The following is a 16,848-nucleotide window of genomic DNA, read 5'->3' on the forward strand; positions in this document are numbered from 1 at the left end:
ACGCACCAGAAGGACTCCATCGCTCAGTGCTCCCGTGATAGCTGGAAGCCAGTCAAAAGCCACATGCGCTCCTTTGCCTGGAGAGTGGGTGGCTGATAATACAGAGAAGGACTTCGAACTAATAACAGGGAAACAACGCTCCCCTGCTTCAACGGAGTTGCTTCATCAAAGACCCGGGCAAGTTTTGTCGTTTCTCCTCACTCCCTCTGAAACACGTGAAACACAGCAATTCCCCCAAAAGACTGAAGCCTGCAGACTTCTGAGTGACTTTTATATTTCCAACAGACAATATATTATCCCCTAGACAACAGTCGAGATTATTTCTTAATGATGATTATTGCTATACCCGCGCTTTAGATTGAGTTTTGCCGATGTATATGTTCTGAGTGTTTGTATTAACCTTACTCTTGTGCCCCCCTTTATGAATAAAACCGTTCGAAAATAGTGCCATCAGACTCCAACGGACCTCTCTATCTTTGTTTGTGAGTTATCCAGTTACGGGATACGTAACAGTATCAAAATAGTTGGCAGTCAATTCCATTCTCTTGAACTAATTATAGATTGTGTTGTGATTTGGAAGAAACTTCAATAAACTGAGACAGCTTATAATGTCACATTAGTAAAAGGTGATTTACTGGCACTTGATGCATTGTTTATGTGAAGATACCTGAGAACAATGCAGAAATATAAAAATTAAAATTAGTGGGATAGAGGGAATGGACAATATGTTATGCCTCTTTCAGAGTCAAGTCCATCATTAATGAAGGAAGGTCATATATAAGTAAGCATTCTTACAATATGGTCATTTTTCTAATAGTTCAATGGTCTCTGTTATTAGCTTTGTAAGGTGCCGCATTGTGCCACATTGTACTGTTTGATCCCAGTTACTGACCAGGTACAGTCAATTGCACTGTCCAATCCCAGTTACAGGCTAGATGCAGTCTATTGCACTGTCTGACCCCAGTTACTGTCCAGTCTATATTCCAGTTATAAGATTTATTACCAAGTTCAGAAGACTTACACATGTCTGCACATGTGAGTGTAGGGGTGAATGCACATGTACATGTTTTACTGTGTTCTTTGCTGTGCAAATAGATGTTGAACTTCCTAACTAACAAACCTCAGATAACCAGAATGCACAACTGCTCCTCCCACCCCATCATCCTCAACACAGGTACCCCTCAGGGCTGTGTACTTTTTTTTTAAACTTATTTTTATTGAGTTTTCAAATAATTACAGAAAGAAAAAGAAAATATATTAAAAAATATACCCTTCCCCCTTCCCCCCTAACAGCCCTATGGGAAAAAAAAGAAAGAAAGAATGCCTGGATATCGGAAGATCCCCATATGCTCCATGGAGTTTGTAATAACTTCAGTATATATATATTTATTTATTTCCCAAATAACCAATTATTTCATCTTCGGAGCACCTATATATTTAATCCTGTCTTTTGTAAATAAGGGCGCCAAATTTTCAAAAATGTTTCATATTTATCTCTTAAATTATAAAAATTTTTTTCAAGTGGAATACAGCTGGAAATTTCATTCTTCCAACAATCTATACTTAAGTATGCATCCGATTTCCAAGTAACTGCAATAGCCTTTTTGGCTACTGCCAGTGCAATTTTTACAAATTCTTTCTGATATTTATTCAATTTGGATTTCGGTTTTATCCCTTCAATATCGCCTAGTAAAAATAATATTGGATTATATGGAAGTTGTATTCCAATTATTTGTTCCAATAAAACTCTTAAATTTGTCCAAAAAGGTTGAATTTTCGAACAAGACCAAGTCGAATGTAAAAAAGTACCAATTTCTTGGTTACATCGGAAACTCTGATTGGATAAATTTGGATTTAATTTATTTATTTTTTGTGGTGTAATATATAATTGATGTAAAAAATTATATTGCACTAATCTTAACCGGACATTTATTGTATTTGTCATACTATCCAAGACCTAGTCTTAACCAATTTGTTTCTTCAATTTTAATATTCAAGTCACTTTCCCATTTTTGTCTTGACTTATGGACTCCTTGTTTAATTGCCTGTTTTTGAATTAAGCTATACATACAAGAAATAAATTTTTTAGTTTTTCCTTTTTGAATTAAAGTTTCTATTTCATTAGATTTCGGCAATAACATTGACCTAATTTTTCTCTTAAATAAGCCCTTAATTGGAAGTAACAAAAAAGTGTTGTTTGATACTTTATATTTATTCTTTAATTGATCAAATGACATTAATATACCTCCTTCAAAACAATCTCCTATATATCTAATCCCTTTTGAAACCAATTATATAAAAGTTGATTATCCATTGTAAAAGGAATAAGTCTATTTTGAATTAAAGATCTCTTTGCTAATAAAGATTTCTTTGTCTCATCATCAACATTTATCTTATTCCATAAGTCAATCAAATGTTTTAATATAGGAGATTCTTTCTTTTCCCGTATCCATTTAGATTCCTATTTATATATAAAATCTTCTGGTGTATTTTCTCCTATTTTATCTAGTTCTATTCTAATCCATGCCAGTCTATCTTTCTCAAAAAAAGATGCAATAAATCTAAATTGATTTGTTTTATAATAATTCTTAAAGTTTGGAAGTTGTAACCCTCCTAGATCAAATTTCCATGTCAATTTTTCCAACGATATTCTTGACATCTTACCTTTCCAAAGAAACTTCCTCACATATTTATTTAACTCTTGAAAAAACTTCTGGGGTAGTTGTATTGGCAGTGATTGAAATAAGTATTGTAGTCTAGGGAATATATTCATTTTTATGGTATTTACTCTACCTACTAATGTTATTGGTAATATCATCCATTTATCAAGATCTTCTTGAATTTTTTTCAATAATGGTAAGTAATTTAATTTATATAAGTTCTTTATATCATTATCAACTCTTATACCTAAATATTTTATACCATTTGCCGGCCATCTAAATTGAGTTATTGATCAACATTGACTATAATCTTCTTTAGTAAGAGGTAAAATTTCACTTTTATCTTAATTTATTTTATAACCTGATATTTTCCCATATTCTTCTAATCTATAGGATAATTTATGCAATGAGTGCAATGCGTTTGTTAAATAAAGCAGATCATCAGCAAATAAATTAATCTTGTATTCGTCCTGATTAACTCGGAAACCTTTAATATCTAGGTCCATTCTAATTAATTCAGCTAATGGTTCTATCACCAATACAAATAAAGCAGGTGATAATGGACAACCTTGCCTGGTTGACCTTGTTAGCTGAAATGGTGTTGAAATTTGACCATTTGTCACTACTTTAGCTTTGGGATTAGTATTTAAGGTTTTAATCCATTTTATAAAAGATGCTCCTAATCCATATTTTTCCAATATCTTAAATAAAATCCCATTCCAATCTATCAAATGCTTTTTCTGCATCTAAAGCAACTGCCACACTCATTTCCTCCCTCTTTTGTGCCAAATGAATTACGCTAAGTAACTGGGTTACATTATCTGCCGATTGTCTATTTTTGAAAAATCCTGTTTGATCTATATGTATTAATTTTGTTAAGTATTTAAATAATCTACTAGATAAAATTTTTGCCATTATTTTATAATTGGTGTTTAACAAAGAAATAGGTCTATGATGTTGGCTTTAAAAGATCTCTATCTTTTTTTGGCAATACTATTAAAATAGCCGTTGAAAAAGATTCTGGAAGTTTATGCGTTCTTTCCACTTGGTGTATTAACTCCATAAAAGGAGGAATTAGTAAATCTTTAAATTTTTTGTAAAATTCGGGTGGAAAACCATCTTCTCCTGGGGATTTGTTACTCTGAAGTGATCCTAGAGCTTCTTCGACCTCTTTTAATGTGAAAGGCACATCTAATTCCTTCTGTTCTTCGGAATTCAATTTTGGAAGAGTTATTTGTGATAAAAACCTTTCTATTTCGACATTATCATTTTGTGATTCTGATTGATACAGCTCAGAATAAAAATTCTTAAAAGTTTCATTCATTTCTAAAGGTTTATAAGTAATTTTATTTACACTTGTTCTAATTGCATTTATCGTTTTGGAAATCTGGTCTGTTTTTAACTGCCAAGCAAGAATCTTGTGTGATCTTTCACTTAGTTCATAATATCTCTGTTTAGTTCTCATAATTGCTTTTTCTGTTCGATATGTCTGAAGTGTATTATATTGTAACTTCTTGTTAACAAGTTGTCTTCATTTTTCTTCTGTCATATATTTTTGAGATAATTTTTCTAATTTTGTTATCTCTTTTTCCAATTGATCCATTTCTACCATATATTCCTTCTTAATTTTAGAAGTATAACTTATTATCTGACCTCTCAAATATGCCTTCATTGCTTCCCACAATATAAATTTATCATCAACTGAATGAATTCGTATCTAAAAAAAATCTGCTTTTTCATAAAATCACAAAAATCTTGACGTTTTAATATTGAATTAAATCTCCATCTGTAAATTGATTCCTCTTTATCCATCATTATCATTGTCATTATCAAGGGGGAATGATCTGACAATATTCTTGCTTTATATTCCATATTTTTCACTCTTTGAATATTCATTAATAGGAAAAAATCTATCCTTGAATAAGTCTTGTGTCTATTTGAATAAATTGAATAATATCTTTATTTTGGATTAATTCTTCTCCATATATCAATCAAATTTAAATCTTTCATCAATGATAAAGTTAATTTTGCTACTTTTGATTTTGTAAACCTTTGTTGATCTATCTAAAACTGGGTATAGACAAAAGTTAAAATCTCCACCTGTTAATATTTTATCAAGTGCGTCAGCCAAATTCAAAAAGGCCTCTTGTATAAATTTTACATAATTTTCATTTGGTGCATAAATATTCATAAGAGTCCATAGTTCTGAAAAAAATTGACAATGTATAATTACATATCTCCCTGCTGAATCAATTAATAAATTTTGTATTTTAATTGGTAAAGTTTTATTAACCAAAATTGCAACTCCCCTCGCCTTTGAATTAAATGAAGCTGCAATAACATTTCTGACCCAATCTCTTTTTAATTTCTGATGATCTATCTCTGTTAAGTGTGTTTCTTTTAAAAAAAAGCTGTCTATTTTCATTTTCTTACTGTATGTTAAAATTCTTTTTCTTTTCACCAGTCCATTAAGCCCATTAACATTAAAACTTTAAAAATTCAGTAAATTAGTCATTATTTTAATAGGGTTACTCCAATCTATAATAATACCTAATCTTTCAACTTTCGTAGAACCTTGGGGAATCTTTTTAAAAATCTTCATGTTTCTATGTGTCTCCCCCCCCCCCCACCCCTGATCATCCAGGCAAAGAAAGAAAGATAGAAGAAAAATAGATTATAAAGAAAAAAGTAACAAAATACCCCCTACTAATGTTGTGGATAAAAAAAATACATTACCCCCCCCTCCGTTGTACGGGTCATGGCAATCGCTATGATTACACATGTGAATCCCATAGCAATCGATCCGAAACTCCCCCGTAACATAAAAAATTATACAAGAAAAAAATCACTACTCTCAATTAATATTTCTCAAATTTTTACCTTGTCATATCATATCATATGATACTATATGGTACATATATACCTGTATCATATAATTAAGAATAGATTTAAATATTCTTCTGTCCTTAAATGTTCATCAATTCCATTCACTGTCCCTATCTTCATCTTTAATTCATTTCACTTTTAAACCTTTGGCTGTGGTTAGCGAATATTTGGGAGTTTTTGTGCATACTCTTCCGCATCCCAATAATCAGTAAAAAATATCTTCTTTTTCCGTCATTCAAAAAAATTATCAGGATTGCCGGGTGACACATTATAAATTTATAACCCTTTTCCCATAAAACTTTTTTCGCTGGGTTAAATTCCTTCTTTCTCTTCAAAAGGCCATAACATATCAGGATAGAAAAGAACTGTTTTCCCTTCTATCATCAATGGCCCGTTTCTCTTTCTGGCACATTGAGCAGCCGCCTTCAGGATCTTTTCTTTATCTTGATATCTTAAGCATTTTATCAAGATTGATCGTGGATTTTGATCAACTTGAGGTCTTGGTCTTAAGGCTCTGTGAGCCCTTTGAATTTCAATTAACTGAGTTCCTTCTTCCATTTCCAAATTTTCCGGGATCCATTTTTTAAAAAAATGAATTGCATCCTCTCCCTCTATACCTTCTTTAAGTCCAACAATCCTATTATTTTGTCTGCTAAAATTTTCAAGCACATCCACTTTTTCCAACAACTGTTTTCTTTCTGATGTCCAGGCAGAAATATTGTCTTCCATTTTATTCATTCTTTCAATGATGTCTCCCGTTGTTTCATCCAAGTCTTTAATTTTCTTATCCATTTTGTCTTCATATTTTTAATATCTTTTTTATTACTTTTAATGCTTTTAATTCATGCATTATTTGCATCAAAGTTTTTCCTATGTCTCCAGAAAAGCTTTTACCTTCATCTTCATCTGATTTATCCAGAGAATCTGAATCTACCTCAGATTCACTTTCACTTCCAGTTCCGATCGTAGCTGGGATTTGTAGTTCAGGTTGCTCATGTTTGCGCATGCCCCTTCCTTCACGCATGCGCAATTCTTTTTGCTCTTTTTCTTTGGAGACTGTTGATGTTGCTGCAGTTTCCTGTTCTGTATCGCCGGAGGTAAAATGCACTTGAGCCCGAGGCTCTTTCATGGTCACGGGCCTTGATTCTTTTCCAACTTGTGTTGTCTTCAAGGTTCTCTTCTGCTTCTACTTATGAGAAGTATTTTGGAACAATCCTGAGTAGTTTATAAGTAGCTTTTAGAAAGTATTTACTAACTTTTCTTCACTTAAACATTAATTTACTGTTTTTTTTTTTAAATGAGAGAGCTGGATTTCCACGTCTCGATCCTACGTCCCCCGCTTTAACACTTGAAAAAAAGTTGGAAATTGTAAACAGTGTGGCATCAGCTGAAGGTAACACAGCTCTGGGACGCTACTGCCGGGAACAGAATCTTGCCTTTAAAGTTCTTTTGTTGCTTGACAATATGCCAGGCCATCCTCAACATTTGGACAGCATTCATCCTAGCATAACAGTACGTTTCCTGCTGCCTAACACAACATCGCTGATTCAACTACTCGACTGAGGTGTGATCCACATTCAAGGAGTTTTTTTTGTGGCCAACTATCTCTCAGCTGCTGCAAGCAACAGACAATTTTGAAAATCCCGGGAGTTTGAAAATTAACAGTGAAGGAATGGAGGAAGTCAGAACACTTGGCACCAATGGCGATGGATATGGACCCAAGTTTAGAATGGGTCAACATTTCTGTTCTTCCCTACAAGCAAATTTATGCTGAAAAACAAAATGCTGTCAAGCAAACAACCCTCACCACTTTATTCAAACCGGTGTCATTTCCTGCTGCCAGCAGTTCTAAGAGTTCAGTAAGTTTTCCCTCACCTCTTGCTGTGCTTGATATGATCCCAACACCACAATGCCCACTCATCTCCCAGAGCGAACACACCTGCCACTGTTGGTGAGTACTATATACCCTAGTATGTTAACTTTCAAATTACACTGAATATCACCTTAAATTGATGAAATATAATATAAATGTTGCCTTGTGGTACTGCTTTTGTGTCATATTGGTATGCAAATGTGAATAAATTACAGATAAAACATATTTAGGAAGCCCTCTGGGACGCATCCCTATTTTCTCCATTTAAATTATTCACATTATGCATTGACTGCGAGGAACGTATCCTCCGCATATAACAAGGATAGGGTGTTCATGGAGCTTAGAAAAATAGAGGACTATGGATAACGTGAGGTAATTTCTAAAGTAAGCACATGTTCGGCACAGCATTGTGGGCCGAAGGGCCTGTATTGTGCTGTAGGTTTTCTATGTTTCTATGTATTTTATTAAGGCATTTGACAAGTACATCTAAGAAAGTTAAAGTTCATGAGATTCTTACTGAGTTGGCCATTTTGATTCAGGATTGACTTTCCCATAGAAGACAGACAGTAGTGGTAAATGGGACATGTTATGGCTGAAGGCCCATAACAAGTGGTGTTCCACAGTGATCCATTCTGGAACCGCTGCTGTTTGTGATGCAGAGATACAGTAACACAGAGAATGCCATATTCCCCAGGGATAGTCAGTGTGCGTGTGACTTTCCCTTATCCCATATAAGGGGGACACGAAATCCAGTGGAGCAACAATTTCTGAACAGGCACTGGACATTAAGAAAAGAGGGTTGAAGTCAGAGGTTATTGATACTAACAACATAGGCAAACAATGAAGTCCTGCAAAGTGAATATAGTTGGGAAGGTAAAAAGTAGGACCTTGGGATTTCTCCCTCTACCATGTCTGAGTGTTGAGTTCTGTCCATTTGGGCTATGTAGGCATTTAGTTGGGATATTCACTTTCCCTTTACGGTCATGTGCATGAAGGTGATGGGGCGGATTGGGGATGGTTGGTAAGAAAATGAGAGCCTTGTGTACTAAACGTGAACAGGGAAAGTAAAGTTATTAAAATGAAAGAAACTCTTGTCTTTGTTGTTTGAATGTTAACATCCATAGCACGGGATTGTTACCAACTATGGGATCCCCCCAGTATACAATGATAGCAAGCCTTACAAAAGCTGGAGAAGTGAAATTCTAATATGGACTTGTGTTACTGAGCTCGAGAAGAAGCAGGTCCTTGCAGTCGTACTGTCAATTTCGGTAAGAGTGAGAGAGATCAGGTTGGGCATTTCAGTGGAAGACATGAACAAAGATGATGGTATGACTGCGCTAATAAATGCACTTGACTCAGTTTTTCTGAAGGAAGAAAAGAATCAGATTTATGAGGCATTTTCATACAAAATGAAACCTTTGAACAGTTGAACTTCCTAAGCGTATTAGCTTTTAAATTGTTGGATACTGCGTTAACTGCATGCACAGAACATACATTTGCATCTATGCAATTGGCACTTCAGAGGACTTTTGGGAAAAAGGCCACCAAGACAATAGTTGAAGTTACTTTGTGTCAGAAAATGGTATACTTCACCGAGCAGAAATGAGAATATTCTATGTCTATGAGGCACAAAGCAGCTTGGGAGTCCTTGTGCAGGATTACCTAAAAGTTAATTTGCAGTTGGAGTCTGCGGTGAGGAAAGCAAATATGATGTTAGCATTCATTTCAACAGGACTAAAATATAAAAGGAAGGATTAATATTGTGACTTTATAAAGCACTGGTGAAGCCTCACTTGGAGTATTATGTGCATTTTGGGCCCCTTATCTTAGAAAGGATATGCTGAAACTGGAGAGGGTTCAAATGAGGTTCACAAAAATGATTCTGGGATTAAATGGCTGTCATTTTTTTTAATTTATTCATTTACGGGATGTGGGCATTACCAGCTCAGCCAACATTCATTGCCTATCACCAGTTGCCCAAAGAGCATTTGGTGGCTCTGGGCCTGTATTCACAGGAATTTAGAAGAATGAGGGGTGACCCCATTGACTGGTAAGAGGTCTTGATAGACTGGATGTGGAGAGGCTGTTCCCTATGGTGGGAAAGCCTAAGACCAGAGGACACAGCCTCAGAATAGAGGGACATCATTTTAGAATAGAGATGAGGAAGAATTTCTTTAGCCAGAGAGTGGTGAATGTGGAATTCATTGCCACAGGCAGCTGTGGAGGTCACGTCTTAATGTATACTTAAAGCAGTGGTTGGTAGATTCTTGATTGATCAGGACATGAAGGGACACGGCGAGAAGGTAGGAGATTGGGACTGAGAGCAAAAAATGATTTAATGGCAGAGAGGATTCAATGGGCCAGGTGGCCTAATTCTGTTATTCTATCTTACGGTGTTAATATAGTGCGTGTGTGTGTGTGCGTGTTGACTCTGTTCACTTGAGCTCTGTAAGGCTATTTGGGACGTTCACTTTCCCTGTTATAGGCATGTATACGAAGGTGAGGGGTGGTGGGTAAGAAGGTGGCAGCCTTGTATGCTAAACATGAACAGAGAAAGTAAATTTGTTAAAACTTAAGAAAACTTTATCTTTGTTGTTATTCTCGTGGTATTATTCAAACAAGAAATAGAGAGTTGTGGCTAAGAAGCTGGTCCAGAGGGGAGGGTTTCAGGAACATGAATCATTAGACTCTCTTCCTGGGATGTGTTGTACCTAAATTTAAGGGGCACCACTATCTTCACAGAGCGGATTCCTCATGCTGCCTGGAAGGTTTTAAATTAATGTGGCGGGGGTGGGAGCCAGAGCATCAGGTCAGTGAATTGATAATTTGTGGGGAAGGTAGGGATAAGATTAAAGGCTCAAAGAACAGGCAGGATCAGATTAATGACCAGGGTGGGGCTGAGGTGATGAATTGTATTTATTTCAATGCAACAAGTATTACTGGTAGTCACCTGAATTTCTACATTGTGGTCTTTGCAGAGACATGGTTGTGTGAGGAACAGGACCAGATGCTCAACATGTAAGGTTTGCATGACTGATCAGGGAGAATGGTATAGGTGTACCTGGAAAGGAAATGCTGGAGGGCTCATATCCACTGAAGTGGTTTTTAAACTCAAGTTGGGCCTTTATTAGGTGGATGATCATAATGTTTAAGGCATCTGCTACAATAACCCTATCTCAAACAAGAGAAGATCTACAGATGCTGGAAATTGGAGCAACACATACAAAATGCTGGAGGAACTCACCAGGTCAGCAGTGTCTATGGAAAAGAGTACAGTTAACATTTTGGGCCGAGTCCCTTCAGCAGGACTGGAGGAAAAAGATGAGGAGTAGAGTTAAAATGTGTGGGGGAGGGGAGGGAGCAACATAAGGCAATAAGGGAAACTGGGAGGGGAAGGGGTGAAATAAAGAGCTGGGAAGTTGACCAGAGAACGATATAGGGCTGGAGAATGGGGAATCTAATAGGAGAGGACAGAAGGCCATGGGAGAAAGAAAAGGAGGGAGGAGAACCAGGTGATGGGCAGGCAGGAGATAAGGTGAGAGAGGGAAAAGGGGAATGGTGAAGGAGGCAGGGGAGATATTACTGGAGGTCTGAGAAATTAATGTTAATGCCATCATTGGAGGCTATCCAGATGGAATATAAGGTGTTGTTTCTCCATCCTGAGTGCAGCCTCATCATGACAGCAGAAGAGGTGATGGATAGACATACCGGAATGGGAATGGGAAGTGGAATTGAAGTGGGTGGTCACTAGGAGATCTCACTTTCTCTGGTCAACGGAGATTAGCTGCTCGGCGAAGTGGTCTCTCAATCTACGTCGAGTCTCACAGATATACAGGAGGCCACACCGGGAGCACCGAACACAGTACATGACCTCAACAGACTCACAGGTGAAGTGTTACCTCACCTGGAAGGACTGTTTAGAGCCCAGAATGGTAGTGAGGGAGGAGGTGTTGGGGCAGATGTAGCATTTGTTCCACTTGCAACGATAAGTGCCAGGAGGGAGATCAGTGAGGAGGGATGAATGAACATGGGATTCACGTAGGGTATGATCCGTATGGAAAGCAGAAAGTGGAGAGGAGAGAAAGCTGTGCTTGGTGGTTGGATCCCTTTGGAAGTGGCAGAAATATTGGAGAATAATATGCTGGACATGGAGGCTGGTAGTATGGTAGGTGAGGACTAGTAGGGTGGCGGGAGGATGGGGTGAGAGCAGACATGCGTGAAATGGAAGAGATGCGGTTGTGGGCAGCATTAATCTTGGAGGAAGAGAAGCCCCTTTCTTTGAAGAAGCAGGATATCTCCTTCAATCTGGATTGAAAAGCCTCATCCTGAGAGCAGATGCAGTGGGGACAGAGGAATTGAGAAAAGGGGCTGGCATTTTTACAAGTAACAAGGTGGGGTGAGGTATAGCCCAGGTAGCTGTGAGTGTATGTGGTTTATAATAGACATTGGTAGATATACTGTAGCCCTGTTGCTGTTATCATTCCATAACCTCTCTACAATACATTTCCCACTGCCTTTTGGGTGGCCTATAGTATAACCACATTTGAGTGATTGTACCTTTCTTATTCCTGGCCTCCTCCCACATCGTGTCAGAAGGGCTTCTTTCAACCCAGGGAAAACAGCACCATCTTGTCTCATCTCTCCTTAACACAGAATCTATGAGGATCTAGGCAGAACAGCAACACTCTGATCTCTGTCTCAGAGGCCGAGGTCAGAACATCTTTCAAGAGGGTGAACTCTCACAAGGTGACAGGCCCTGAAAACCTATGCCTAACAACTGGTGATTATGTTCAAAGACATTTGCACACTCTCATTGCTGCAACTGGTAGTTTCCACCTGCTTCAAAAGGGCAACAATCATACCAATGCTCAAGAAGAGCAGGGTGAGTTAAGACTATATATTAACAAAGTGTTCAAATGTTCAAAGTCCATTTAGGAATCAGGTGACAGAGGGGAAGAAGCTGTTCCTGAATTGCTGAGTTTGTGCCTTCAGGCTTCTGTACCTTTGACCTGCTGGTTACAGTGAGAAAAGGGCATACCCTGGGTGTTGGAAGTTCTTAATAATGGACATTGCCTTCCTGAGACACCGCTCCTCGAAGATGTCCTGGGTACTTTGTAGGCTAGTACCCAAAATAAAACAGACTAAATTTACAACCTTCTGCAACTTCTTTCAGTCCTGTGCAGTAGCTCCCCTGTACCAGACAGTGATGCAGCCTGTCAGAATGCTCTCCACAGTATATCTATAGATGTTTTTGAGTGTATTTGTTGACATATCAAATCTCTTCAAACTTCAAATGAAGTATAGTCACTGACTTGCCTTCTTTATAACTGCCTCAATACATTGGGACATATGTTGGGATCAGGTTAGGTCCTCAGAGATCTTGACACCCAGAAACTTGAAACTGCTCACTCTCTCCACTTCTGATCCCTCTGTAATGATTTGTATGTGCTCCTTTGTCTTACCCTTCCGTAAGTCCACAATCAGATCTTTCGTCTTACTGACGTTGAGTGTCAGGTTGTTGCTGTGACACTACTTCATGAGTTGGCTTATCTCACTCCCGTATGCCCACGCGCCACCATCTGAGATTGGACCAACAATGGTTGTATCGTCAGCAAGTTTATAGATGGTATTTGAGCTCTGCCCAGCCACACAGTTCTAGGTATATAGAGAGTAGAGCAGTGGGCTAAGAACACACCCCTGAGGTGCGCCAGTGTTGATCGTTAGTGAGGAGGAGATGTTATCACCAATTGTAGATTGTAGTCTTCAGGTTAGGAAGTTGAGGATCCAATTGCAGAGGGAGGTACAGAGGCCCAGGTTCTGCAATTTCTCAATCAGGATTGTGGGAACGATGGTACCAAATGCTGAGCTACAGTCAATGAACAGCATCCTGACATAGGTATTTGTGTTGTCCAGGTGGTCTGAAGCCATGTGAAGAACCATTGAGATTGACATAGAGTCAGGAGATGTAGAGTCAGTGTGGATAGAACTGAGAAATTGTAAGGGCAAAAAGACCCTAATGGGAGTTATCTATAGGCCCCCAAATAGTAGACTGGATATAGGGTGCAAGTTGAATCAAGAGTTAAAATTAGCACGTCACAAAGGTAATGCTATGGTTGTAATGGGAGAATTCAATATGCAGGTAGACTGGGAAAATCAGGTTAGTACTGAACCCCAAGAAAGGGAGTTTGTGGAGTGCCTCCAAGAGAAGCTTGTACTGGGGACTACCAGGGAGAAGGAAGTTCTGGATCTAGTGTTGTGTAATGAATCGGATTTGATAAGGGAACTCAAGGTAAAGGAGCCATTAGGAGGTAGTGACCATAATATGATAAGTTTTAATCTACAATTTGAGAGGGAGAAGGGAAAATCAGAAATGTCAGTATTACACTTGAACAAAGGGGACAATGGAGCCATGAGGGAAGAACTAGCCAAAGTTGACTGGAAGGACACCCTAGCAAGGATGACAGTGGAACAACAATGGCAGGTATTTCTGGGAATAATACAGAAGGTGCAGGGTCAGTTCTGTCAGGAGGAGCCAGTTGCGGTAGGACTCAAGTGCAGACCAATGAATGTTCTTTTACCAGGATTTTATTAGTGGCCACAGGGGCAACACCAGGAGGCAAGCACAAAGCCGCAAAGGCAGTCGGAGGTCTTACCCGGGAAAGGCTGTCCAGCGAGGGCAGATGATGACAGATGCTTCAGGCAAGAATCAGGTTCCAAACAGGCAGAATCCAGAAACACAGAATTCAACAATTTCAGTTGGTAGTAGTCACAATAGCAGGCTGGAATGACTCAGTTCAGGACTGGGACAAACAGGCAGAGAGTGGGAGTCGAGGCAGGGTTTAAATGGACCGGGTAATGAGCAAGAACAGAAACAGGTGGGTGCTTTTGTGGAGATAAGTGGGTAATTGGTGAGAGTCCAATTAGGGAAGGGGCTGGTTCAAAGCCCACATGGCCAGGTGAAAGAAGGTAGAAGAACACAGGTCAGAGTATTTTTAGCTTTCTTAAGGGGTATAGGGTTTTTTTTTTATAGGATATGAAGGATAAACAGAAATAGGGTACTAGGATGGGGAGGATAAAGTGTAGGTTAGGGTAGGTGTATGTGTGCAATTGGGTGAAGGGATTTAGAATGTGAGTCCATCACATACTCCGGAACAGAAGGAGGTGGTAATGCTGGGTGCCAACCGCTGTAAAACAAGATGGAGAGAGAGCGAGAAAGAAGGTAGAATTTAAGGGCTGTCATGGTCCAGAGCCCCTTTGACCCCATGTTCAGGCTGGATCCTTAACACAGTTCATTCCAAAGAGGAAGAAAGATTCTAAGGGGAGTAGGGGGTGACTGTGGCTGACAAGGGAAGTACAGGACAGTATAAAAATAAAAGAGAAGTATAACAAAGCAAAGATGAGAGGGAAGCCAGAGGATTGGGAAACTTTTAAAGAGCAACAGAAGATAACTAAAAAGGCAATATGGGGAGAAAAGATGAGGTATGAAGTTAAGTTAGCCAAGAATATAAAGGAGGATAGTAAAAGCTTCTTTAGGTATGTGAAAAGGAAAAAAAATAATTAAGACCAAAGTTGGGCCCTTGAAGGAAGAAACGGGTGAATTTATTATGGGGAACAAGGAAATGGCAGATGAGTTGAACAGGTACTTTGGATCTGTCTTCACTAGGGAAGACACAGACAATCCACCAGATGTAATACTGGCCAGAGGACCTAGGGTAATGGAGGAACTGGAGGAAGTTCACATTAGGCAGAAAATGGTGTTGGGTAGACTAATGGGACTGAAAGCTGATAAATCCCCAGGGCCTGATGGTCTGCATCCCAGGGTACTTAAGGAGGTGGCTCTAGAAATCGTGAATGCATTGGTAATCATTTTCTAATGGTCTATAGACTCAAGATCAGTTCCTGAGGATTGGAGGGTAGCTAATGTTATCCCACTTTTTAAGAAAGGAGGGAGAGAGAAAACGGAATTATAGACCAGTTAGCCTGATATCAGTGGTGGGGAAGATGCTGGAGTCAATTATAAAAGATGAAATACCGGCACATTTGGATAGCAGTAACAGGATCTGTCCGAGTCAGCATGGATTTACGAAGGGGAAATCATGCTTGACTAATCTTCTGGAATTTTTTGAGGATGTAACAATGAAAATGGACAAGGGAGAGCCAGTGGATGTAGTGTACCTGGACTTTCAGAAAGCCTTTGGTAAGGTCCCACATAAGGTCAGGGTCTTCAAAGGTACCCTGAATGGGAAAAATAGAGATATTAAAGATGGAAATAGAGCTGTTTCTGAAGATGCAAGCAAAGGAGTTGCTGTTAGGCACCATTAATCCTCCTAAGCACTCTGGTAAAAGAAATTAGAGGATTGAGTATTTTCTAAGTGGAGAGGAAGTACAAAAATCTGAGACACAAAGGCACCTGAGAGTCCTTGTGCAGAATTCAGACAGACAGACATACTTTATTGATCCCAAGGGAAATTGGGTCTTGTTACAGCCGCGCCAACCAAGAATAGTGAAGAAATATAGCAATTTTAAACCATAAATAATAATAAGTTAATCATGCCAAGTGGAAATAAGTCCAGAACCAGCCTATTGGCTCAGGGTGTCTGACACTCCAAGAGAGGAGTTGTAAAGTTTGATGGCCACAGGCAAGAATGACTTCCTATGGCTCTCAGTGGAATAAGTCTCTGGCTGAATGTACTCCTGTGCCTAACCAGTACATTATGGAGTGGATGGGAGTCATTGTCCAAGTTGGCATGCAACTTGGACAGCATCCTCTTTTCAGACACCACCATCAGAGAGTCCAGTTCCATCCCCACAATATCACTGGCCTTACAAATGAGTTTGTTGATACTGTTGGTGTCTGCTACCCTCAGCCTGCTGCCCCAGCACACAACAGCAAACATGATAGCACTGGCCACCACAGACTCATAGGACATCCTCAGCATCATCCGGCAGATGTTAAAGGACCTCAGTCTCCTCAGGAAGTAGAGACGGCTCTGATCCTTCTTGTAGAGAGCCTCAGTGTTCTTTGACCAGTCCAGTTTATTGGCAATAGGAGATTAGTGGGAAAAATTAGAGCACATGGTATTGGGGGTGGGGTACTGACATGGATAGAAAATTGGCTGGCAGATAGGGAACAAAGAGTAGGGATTAACATGTCCTTTTCAGAATGGCAGGCAGCGACTAGTAGTGGGGTACTGTAAAGCTCAGTGTTGGGAACACAGCTATTTACAATATACATTAATGATTTAGATGAAGGGATTAAAAGTAACATTAGCAAATTTGCAGATAACACAAAGCTGGGTGGCAGTGTGAAATATGAGGAGGATGTTAGGAGAATGCAGGGTGACTTGGACAGGTTGGGTGAGTGGGCAGATGCATGGCAGATATAATTTAATGTGGATAAATGTGAGGTTATCCACTTCGGTGGCAAGA

Source organism: Hypanus sabinus, chromosome 8, assembly GCF_030144855.1.
Source record: "Hypanus sabinus isolate sHypSab1 chromosome 8, sHypSab1.hap1, whole genome shotgun sequence".
Classification (NCBI taxonomy): Eukaryota; Metazoa; Chordata; class Chondrichthyes; order Myliobatiformes; family Dasyatidae; genus Hypanus; species Hypanus sabinus.